We start from the raw sequence: 10981 nt of genomic DNA, 5'->3' as shown, positions 1-10981 counted from the left end.
TTCCTGACTGCCCCCCTGCATCCCCGAGCAACTGCAGTATAGTCCTCCCTGGTGATGGCCTCTCCCTTCCATTGGGTGTGCGCCTCCCTTTTTGCTAGGAGACATTCCCAGATGCTTTTGGTGAGCCATGGGGGCTTATGTGCCCTCCTGCTCCCTTTAATCCATGTTGGGATTACCCCCCTTTAGGCTTGGAGGATCATCTCCTTGGACACTCTCCTTGGACACCTGGTTCCCCTCCCCTCCAGGACCTCAGTGCTTCCTTGACTATTCTCCTTAGCCCATTGAAGTCCGCCCTCCTGAAATCTAGGGCTGCTGCCTTGCTGTAGGTCTTTGCCACCTTGTGCTGGATAGTGAATTCCAGCAGGCGATGATCACTGTTAAGTTTCCAGCAGTTTCCCTAGGCTTCTTCCTACCTTCCCATCTCTTGGTCTTACTGCCAGAGAACCTTCCTTGACTTTGCCTTTCACATGTACTCCTCACTTCCTGTCCCCTTCTTCTGGGTTTCCAACTCAAAGGTCCTCTCAGCTTTCTTCCCACTGCCCAGGCCTGCCTTCCATTCACTGCTAGAGGCTGAGCCTAACCCTTGACTGATCCACCTGGGTGGCTGGTTGTTCCAAGGTCCTAGTTTCCCACATGGCTCTTGTTAACACAGTCTCTGTTGTGTGGGCTTTATAAACCCCTTCTTTAGTCCTAATAAAGAAAGGTGGGCATAAAATGATATTTCATGTTAGCCTTTTGTCAGGTTGTAAGTTTGACACAGAGACAAGACTGCAGTCTGTTAAAGATGAAAATTTACTGACCCAGGAAGGATGGGATCTCACTAACTAAATCAAAAGTACCTAAATGATTACCGCTATTGAGCAACGACTGATGGCCAGACCATCCTCAGGTAATCAGGAGTCACAGGGTGCTTTTCCTGCATCTGCTGCTTCTCCTCAGATGTTTAAATAAATCCAAACCCACCCAGATTTCACTTTCACTTTTATAATTATTTTACACATATGCAAACCCAATTCCAACCTCTGCTATGCCTCACTGCAAAAAATCCTTATTCTTACAAAACAAAACAACAGAAGACTTTTGAGCAAGCACAAACTCAATTTTAACCTTTGTCATGTCTCACAGCAAAAATCACTATTCTTGCAAAACAAAACAAGAGGAACTACAGATCTCTTGGATTCTAAAAAACATTTTTTTTGCAAAGCCACAGCTTTGTTTTTTAAGGCTGAGGCTAACTACGGATAGCTACGGATCTTCCCATTCCTTGCTTTCCGCAGAAGCTATGCTTACCAGGGGACCAAAACTGCAATTCTGATATCTCTATCACAGATCAATGGAGGGTGGAGCTAATTTTTATTTCCCAACAGTCCATGCAAAACTGTATTAGGGCTTGTAACAACCTTGTCCTAAGTGATTAAATATGGCATGTTCAGACTTCTTGGTGCAAGTGTTATTCTACTTGTTCTTCTTGTCTTCGACAGATAAACACTAGGATTTTTTCCTAGCATGCTTTAAGGCAGAATGCTAGAATTAACTGACTCTATAAAAATGAAAACATTAAAGCAATGTTTAACAGCTGGATACAACATCTGCCTCTATCTAGACCTTAGTGCTTAAGAATGGTTAATTTATGAAACTAAGAAGTTAAAGGGATACTGATTTTTTTTTCAAAAAATCACTTCTTTCTGATTTTAAGCATTTTTTTTTTGCTTTTTTTTTTTTTTAAACAGATGATTACTACAATTTTTACAGCTGACAGACAACTGGAGGATTATTTTCCCTCTCCTTTCTTTTTTTTACAAAAAATAATGAGAAACCAGAAGCGGTCATATAGTTTTGCCAATTCTGGTGATTTTATCACATCTCAAAATATTTGATTTTTTTTTTTTTATAACCCCAACTCCTCAAGTCTTACAACTTGAGAATCTCGGCTTTAATTTTAAAAAATGAAGTATGTTTTCATGCTCATGGCTATTGAAAAAAGCTAGAAAAATGAACCAAAAAGATTGAAAACTGGAAGGCAACAAGAAAAGAACCATATTTGACAGAAGTATGTATGTTTGAGGGCCCTTCTAACCATGCAAGTAAAGATGCAATAGGATCTAGTGCAAAAGCCACACTATCAAACCTCCTGCCATGCCACTCTTGATTGTGGAATCATACATTAGGTCCCATTGCACCTTGTTGCCAGTGCAGAACTGCCATGATCTACCTGCATTAGTGATTCATGAAACCCCCAGAGCTGGGGAATTGGTGTAGCCGTGCCCCCACCTGCCTAAACCTAGCTGGGACCCAGCACTCAGCACTGCAACTGTAAGACTCTGAGTCATGGCGCTGCCAGGACCCAGTCAACAGGTGCTGGGGCTCAGAGTCACCTCAGCTGTAGGACTCTGAGCTACGGATGGACATGGTGCAACCCTGAGGCCCCGGGCGAGAGCACTCCCAGCAGCAGGGGAGACCCTGCTAGACATGCAAATTAAAACTCAACAGCAACCAGCTATAAAAATTAGTACACATTTTCAAGATCTAACTTTATAGCTGGTGGAAGCTTTTTAATCATATGAAACCTACTTTGCACATGTAGCTGGTCTCAAGGTAACTGCACAATTAATCAGTTAATTGGGCAATACCTGTTAAGCGCAGAGGGGGCTGAGGTGTGATAATATTTAAGCCTAAATCATGACAGTTGATGACTTTCAAAACAAAACAAAACAAAAACATTTTTGACCTATGATATTTTGAATATAATGGGTTAGAAATTCTAAATTTGTTTCACTGGCCCTCTCCCTTTAACCAATCAAGCTTTATGGACATCCCAAAAGCATCACAGTAGTGCCACTGAAGTGTCCGCATATACGTACGTCTTTTCAGAGTCGCGGCTTAGCTGGCTACTTTCTGCTATTTGTTCCCCTGATGAGTCTTTCACATGCCAGAAGGCAGAAAAACATGTTTTCAAAATTGGAAAATATTAATGTAACACCACAAAAATTAACTGGACAACTTGGAGGCAGGTGTAAGGTCTGAAATAAATTTTACCTCTGAATGGATTTCAAGTCCCTAGTACCCCTTTTTACATGAAAAATACAATCGTATTTCAGGATTCTGGATATAGAACATGCTCGCTTTCAAAACAAACAAAAACCCTTGATAAAAGAATAATAAATTGAACTTGAAAATAGCAATTTTAAAAGACAATCAAGGAAATAATTATTTTGAAACAGCTACAAGTTGCGATTACATACTCTACAGGAAAGCACTGTTACTCATTTCTTATAAAACACTTTTTAAACAACACCTCTGTTGCCAAGCACAGAACACACTGTTGCTGAATGTCAGTCACTGCCAAAAATGAGACATTTAAATCCTTTCATTTCATGGTTTGAAATTGAAGACCAAAAGCATCTCTCATTTTTAATCGCAGTCCTAATTAGAGAGATGCAGGCTAGCACCTCTGTAGTGTAAAGGGCTGCCAGTATTTCCATTATCAATCTTTATTTTCAGAGCTTATTACTAAAACATTCACTCCAGGGAGGATGTTGGCTTACAAGATCTCAGCATGGATGCAAACACGGTTTTACAAAATTTGGCATAAGAAACTGTTTCTGTAGAAATAGGGTGAGATCAAAAATTAACACACAATCTGAGAGAGAGTGCCAATTTTGGAATCAATAGGAAGAAAAGGGCACCAAAGGACTTATTTTAGTACAGAATTCACATACAGAAATGCACAGGGGGTGGGGAGGAAGAATCCATCCCATCTGCATTTGTTTGTCTGTTTGCCACCCCCAGGTCTGTGGTTCCAATCTAGTAACAAGGTCCAAATGGGCAGAACTCTCTACCTACATAAATTTCACTAAAAAGCCTGGTCCCTACATCTGTTCTGAATTATGGCAGCAGTCTTTGCAGAATGATCTTGTCCTGTTTATGCCTGATTGCATTAATATTCAATTAGGGATTGCCAATACTAGAAAGCTGTCCCACTTTATACCAGTATTGTCAAAGCAATACAGATCTCTAATATTAACACAGATTATCAGTAGAATAATGCTTATACTAACAAAGCTATTCCCATACTGCCCATTCCAGAGGTTGTACTAGTATAACCACAATGTTTTTTTTTTTTTACCCAATATGCCATCCCCTCACTGACAAAGTAGCACCAAATCAGTATGTAAGCCACACTGAAAAGTTTCCCTAACCTATCCCAGCATCATCTCATTTACAGTTGCTCTATCCATCCTACTCTAAGGCCCCCTCTACACATTACAGGTATTACACAGAGTCCAGCTACATGTACAAAGTAATTATAATGCCATACAGAGCTCCAATCAGCTATAAAATTAGACCTTGAAAATGTGTACTAAATTTATAGCTGGTTGTTACTGAGCTTTAATTTGCACGTGTAAGCACATAAAAGTCTCCCCTGCATCTGGGAGCCCCACCAGCTGACAGGGCTCCCAGCTACAAATGAGGGGACTCTCAGCCCCAGCGGCTACTGATTCTGGGTCCAGGCAGCACCTACAGCTGCAGATGCTGGGTCCTAGCAGCGTATCTCCTAGTGCTGGGACTGAGACAGGTCTCAGCTGCCGCAGGGCGTAGCTGCGACTTCCCAGCACCTGGGAGTCCCCAAGGCTGGATGATCATGGCTGCTGCACTTGGGGGTGCATGAAACTCCAGTGTCTGAGATACTGCAGCAGCCACGATCTCCAAGCCTTGGGAGTTCAGGAGGCACCCAGCTACAGGAGCTTGCTTCTTGTAAGTGCAGGGGGAGCCCAGGATTGGGCTTCTCATGCACCACCAATAAAGTGCAATGGGACTAATGTGCAATCGCACAATTATGCTTCCTGCTATGTACTTGTGGTATGGCAGGAGGCATGACTGTGTGGATCACACATTAGATCCCATCAAGTCTTTACCTGCACATGTAAAAGAACCCTAACTGGACAAATCCATGAGTAAGACTGATTCCCTGTTCTTTCTAGCTCTCTAAAGAGCAAGTCTCTCAGGCCTTTCTCCTTCAATGCTCGGAACATGCCTTTTCTTTGCACAGAGTGCTATATAAATTGCTTCCATCACTCTCAAAATTTTGGGAGTGCAAAAAATAAAACGTGGCCTCAGATACACTCTAAGTCCCCACATCACGGTAACAGACTGCCAATTCCATTTTTCAATCACAGAAGTGAAGAAAGTGTCAATCAAACAGAAGTAAACCAAATGTAAAAAAATTATATATTCTCCTAGGGTGAGACATTTCATGCCAGGATTCAGACCAGGCTGAACAAACTTTTATGGCTGACTTATACAGCTCTGAAAATAACTTTTTTTATGGAAACCCTAGAAACCCTTAACTATTGCAATGTTTGAAGGACCCATTAGAGTATACTGCATAAATGCAGGAGCATCTTGCATGCATCTACTATGAGATACATAAAACAAGGTAAAAAGTGGATGAATCCCACCATCATAAAGAACGGCATAATCTAAGTGTCTATTACAAATCCAACCTCACCTGATTCACCTCATTACTTCTGTTCTTATGTTACAGAAGATCATGCCCTAAACTCAAATTCTTGGAATATCTGAGTATACTAGAGCCACAAGGGTGAAGTAAATGGGAAATATTGCCTTGAATTGTGTACAATTTATGTTAACAGTAATATTTTTTATCATGAACAAATGATGTTCTGAGGTCTTATTTCAGATTTTGTGTACCTTAAAGGAATATACATTAAAACACTGCAAATTATTTCAGCTGCATGACTGACTTTAATATAATAATATTTTATACATTTACACAGTATCTTTCATCCAAGGATCTCAAAAAATTTTGCAATATTAGGTTTTGCATTAGGTATCAAATGTTTAGTGCAATAGGTATTACCTCCATTTTACTGATGTGAAAATGAAGGACGATAATATGAATTGCACAATGAGTCAGTGACAGAGCCAGATTACCAGCTGAACCATCCTCACTCCCTAGCCTGATTATCCAAAATAAATATGGCAGCAGTAGTAAAGGTTTCCCCCCTGCCATATAACCGAATTCCTGTCCCCATTTTCAAAGCAAACAGGATAGTTCATAGACTTCATCACTTGACTTGGCAGTTAGCAAGGGGTACCTAATTTTTGTAATTTGGACTAAAATATACTGTTATTACTTTACAGCGGTGTATGCTAATATATTCAATGAAACATATAATATATATATTCAGCTTCTGTGAAGACATTCCATTCCTTCATCTTCAGAAATGCCTGTTGATGGGTACCCACACACACACACACACACACACACACACACTTTAACCTAAATCCCATGAGATATTCAATCCAAACAACCCCAAACTCTGAAAGCAACCTGGCTAGTGTGATCAAATTTAAAATAATTTACAACACAAGAAAGGTAAGTAGTAGAAAATAATACAAACTTGAAGGCAGAAATTGCAAACTACTAAAGAGCAGTACTAGAGAGGTCTTTACTTCCCTCATTTGTCTTAGGATTTTTGCTAACTGGACATTTCTGCTTGACTCTTGAAACAACTCATGTATGTGTTACAGAAAATAAAGGTTGGGGATGAATTTTGCTAACCTATTACACTGGAGAATGTGTGTCCACAATATCTCCAAACAACCTTAAGTCATCGGGACAATGCATCCAGGGAGACATTTACCCCCAAGCAGAGGATCATTGCTATGGTTTTTTTAAGAGCCTTGTTCTAGCTCTACATAGAGGTGAATCTCACCATATTTGAGCATCCTACATGTAATGCCTTTCCTTTTTCATTTCAATATCTGAATTGTCAAGTTAGTGTGAACTGCAAGCAAAATGTCTATTTGGAATGATGTTTATGTATCATAGGTAATATTCTGCCCCAAAGACACTCCACTACAAATGACAAGATCCACTACCTGTCGAATGACTGAGGGTATTCACTCAAGCAGCCCGCAACTGGAGAGGATTAGCTCACAATGGCTGCCACTATCAGTGAAACGGCAAGTAGCAGACAGTTCATTTTACAAAAACTTAATGGAGTGTACAGCTCTGGCTGTTTAATACAAGCACTGTCAAGGCATCTAAGCAAAAAAGTCTCAGCTGTCAGTGCTGACAAGCTGAGCAGAATTATTTGTCACACTGGAATAGATAAGGGACTGGTAGTGTGGTGTATGGTGCCACTGCCATACATCTCCATACAGCAGCCACAGACAGCAGGCATATTTGTGCTCTAAAATACACTGGCAGCAGCATAGTATTACTGTACCTTTGTTCGCGCTCCTCTCTCTATATTTACACAACTGAACTACACAAGCAGCCAACAGTCACGAAAGGATAGGTTAGGGACTATTTAGAAGAGCTGAATGTACACAAGTCCACGGGGCCAGATGCAATGCATTCAAGGATACTGAGGGAGTTGGCTGACGTGACTGCAGAGCACCTCACCATTATCTTTGAAAACTCATGGTGATTGGGAAAGGTCCCGGATGATTGGAAAAGGGAAAATACAATGCCCATCTTTAAGAAAGAGAAAAAAGAGGATTTGGGGAACTACAGTTGGGCCAGCATCACCCTGGCAAAATCATGGTGCAGGTCCTCAAAGAATCCCTTTTTAAGCATTTGGGAGGAAAAGAAGTGATTAGGAACATTCAGCATGAATTCATCAAGGGCAAGATTTTCCTGGCCAACCTGATTGTCTTCTATGACAAGATGACTGGCTCTTTGGATGTGGGGAAAACAGTGGACATGATATAGCTTGACTTTAGCAAGGCTTTTGATAGTTTCCCACAACATTCTCACAAACAAGCTAAGGAAGTACGGGTTGGATGAAAGGACAGTAAGGTGGATAGAAAACTGTCTGGACTGTCAGGCTTAAAGGGTAGTAAATCAATGGTTTGATGTCTAGTTGGCAGCCAGTACCAAGCAAAATGCTCCACGGGTCAGCCCTGGAGCCAGTTTTGTTCAACATCTTCATCAATGACCTGCAAGATGGGAACGAGTTCACCCACAGCAAGTCAACAGATGACACCAAGATGGGAGACTAGTAGATATAGTGGAGAATATGGTTAGGATTCAGGGAGACCTAGACAAATTGGAGGATTGGACCAAAAAATCTTGTAAGGGTCAATAAGGACAAGTGCAAAGTCCTGCACTTAGGACAGAACAATCCCATGCACTGGTACAGGCTGAGGATGGACTGACCAAGCAGCAGCTCTGCAGAAAAGGACCTGGGGGTTACAGTGGACAATAAGCCGAATATGAGCCAACAGCGTGCCATTGTTGCATACAAGCCTTATGGCATACTGGGCTGCATTAATAGGAGCCTTGCCAGCACATTGAGAAAAGTGATTATTCTGCTCGATTTGGCACCGGTGAGGACACATCTGGAGCACTGTGGTCAGATTTGAGCCCTACCCCTCAGAGAAGGGATGTAGACAAAAGAATCCAGAAAAGGATAATGAGAATGGTTAGGGAGCTGGGGAACATGACTTTTAGGAGAGGCTGAGGGAACTGGGCTTATTTAGTCTGGAGAAGAGAGGACTGAGGGGGGATTTAGTAACAGCCTTCAACTACCTGAAGAGGGGCTCCAAAGAAGATGGAGCTACACTGTTGTCAGTGGTGACAGATGACAGAACAAAGAGCAATGGTCTCAAGTTGCAGCAAGGGAAGTTTAAGTTACAGATGAGGACACAAAAAAGCAAAAAACTCTCTCACTAGGAAGTAGTAAAACACTGGAACAGGTTACCCAGAGAGGTTGTGGAATTTCAATCCTTGGAGGTTGTTAAGACCTAGCTGGACAAAGCCTTGCCTGGGGTGACATAGTTGGAGATGGTCCTGCTTTGAGCAGGGGGTTGGACTAGATGACTTCCTGAGATCCCTTCCAACACTAATTTTCTACGATTCTAACTATACTCCTCCCCTTTGCTGTATGTTTTATACCTTACGATTAAATGGTCTTCGTTTTGGTTGTCCCATAACTAAATGTTGTTATCATCCCTAAAATCACAGAATAATTTCCATATCTTTAGCTGGTGCAGTTAATGGAGGCCGATGAAATTACACTAGCTAATGATTCATCTTGTTGCATTTATCCCATCATGCAATAGCTTTTCTCTAATAGCTGCTTCTAACTTTCATGCAAGGGCTATGGTTTTCTATTGTTCCATATACACATTTGTGCTAGTTAACACTAAAAATCCTTCTGGCTGATACTTAAGAGGAAGCCAAAGTTGAATTTATACAGTCCACTTCTTCGGGCACACACCTCCATATACATACAGCCCTGGTGCTTTAAAATTTCATGTGTCCTGCAAGAAAAGTCTCCTCATATAGAAGGAAATGAATGTTGTTTATTCATTGGAATTCATTCTGCAGAACAGGGAATCCCCATTGGAGAGGAGGAATTTTGAGACTGAGGGACCGTAATTAGGAAGATGTATCCTCTCTTGCAAACTCTTGATGGTTACCTGCCTCCTGAATAAACACTGATCAAAAGCTTATTTCAGGAAAAATGTTAAATAAATACATTTTCTTTTCTTGCACGAAGTTAGATACAAGTGGTGAGCAGTATATAGAGATGAGAGATAATAGACTTGATGACCTACCCATCAGCCCTATTGTCTCTCTGTAAGTTTGTGTGCACAGAGTCAAGCCCTTACCTCTCTCTAAAAGTGCAAAGTTTCAAGAAGTTAAATGAATAGGGGATTGTTGCGGGTGGAGTAGATCTAGGAAAGGAGGAGGAGTCTGGAGCTAAATGCAAGGAGGAAGGAGCAGTAGAAACAAAAGAGAAACATTTTGAGCAGAATATTCCAGAAGTCTTGAGGGATACATTTCTGAATATAACCTCTCCGTTGATCTAAAATCTAGCAAGGGAATGGTATGGTAGAAGGGAAAAACTATCATGGCAGCAGGCTTGCCAAGACATAAAAGAGACCCTGTTTGGGAATATTTTAATCAAGTTCCTCTACCTGTGGATAAGACAGGCATTCATGCAAAATGCAAACCGGGCGACACAGAAATGCAAGACCTGATTGCCCGAAAGAAACAGCATCATGAGAAGTGCTCCTTCTCAGGAGGAAGCTGCTTTGAAGACGATGAATGGAGCATGTTTGAACATGCAGGATCTCAAGGTTAGTGAACTTTCTTATTTCATACTTCTTTCTGAAAAAATGGCAAAAGGCCTTCTTACGAACGGATTAATGTCTTATTTTCATAGATGTCTCAGTGCCCCCCCCCAAGTGAAAGATGCACAAGTAGTGACTTTTTATCCCTCCTTTATAGCCGTAATGCTAAATATCTATTACAAAACAGGTACCAATTGTTATACGTGTGCATGGTACTTTCCAAACACTGATAAAGATAAAATAAGAAATATAGGGGAGATTAAGCTTGACGAACATGGTTGTATGTGTATGTGTGCACTTGTAAATATATACGGACAGCCCCCAATGTTTTAGCCCAAAAGCTGAATAGTTAGGGCACTTCCCAAGGCAGCTGGAAAGCCAGGTTCTAGAGCCGCCCCCCAACCACCCACCCTAGATCAAGCATCATCCAGCCTGCTCTCTGGCACACCTTTCAAAGCTGGCCTCCTGTGAGCCTAACCACTCAGCTTTTGGGCCTTTCCCTCCCACTTCTAACAGCCATTAGTCATGAGTTTCTGGCCAGGTAAATTTTTCAGACCTGGATTCAGGCACACATCCATATGGGCACAAGTATATAGGTGCATACGTGCCTAGTCAATAGACACACTCAGTTTATATGCCTATATTTACACTTGCACATGCAGAGGAAATAGAACACCACATACGGCATGTGTAGAAGAAACAGGGGCCCTAAACTGAAGTGGTGGGTTTTAAAAACACTGCTTCAATTTAGGGCTGATTAAACCCCCGTATCGTACACACACCCTTCTGACTAACCTGCCTTTCCGGCAGGGGGCAGAGGGTGAGCTTCCAGTGGACAGAGCAGTCCCTGGGCTGCAGGGGGGTAGTT

The 10981-nt window shown here is 41.6% G+C and overlaps 1 protein-coding gene and 1 long non-coding RNA gene across 2 annotated transcripts in view; one reads left to right on the top strand and one right to left on the bottom strand.

Moving 5' to 3' along the window:
* NAALADL2 (N-acetylated alpha-linked acidic dipeptidase like 2) overlaps positions 1 to 10981 on the bottom strand; it is a 1056665-nt gene that overhangs the window by 938269 nt on the left and 107415 nt on the right. The gene's annotated exons all lie outside the window — the stretch shown is intronic.
* LOC109308448 overlaps positions 9869 to 10981 on the top strand; it is a 15909-nt gene continuing 14796 nt past the window's right edge. The window contains exon 1 of the long non-coding RNA XR_002100620.1: positions 9869 to 10119. This is a non-coding gene — a long non-coding RNA (uncharacterized LOC109308448). The remainder of the gene's footprint in view (positions 10120 to 10981) is intronic.

Source organism: Crocodylus porosus, unplaced genomic scaffold, assembly GCF_001723895.1.
Source record: "Crocodylus porosus isolate Cpor-Errol unplaced genomic scaffold, CroPor_comp1, whole genome shotgun sequence".
Classification (NCBI taxonomy): domain Eukaryota; kingdom Metazoa; phylum Chordata; order Crocodylia; family Crocodylidae; genus Crocodylus; species Crocodylus porosus.
Note: the sequence above shows the minus strand (reverse complement) of the source record. Positions and strands in the feature narration are given on the sequence as shown.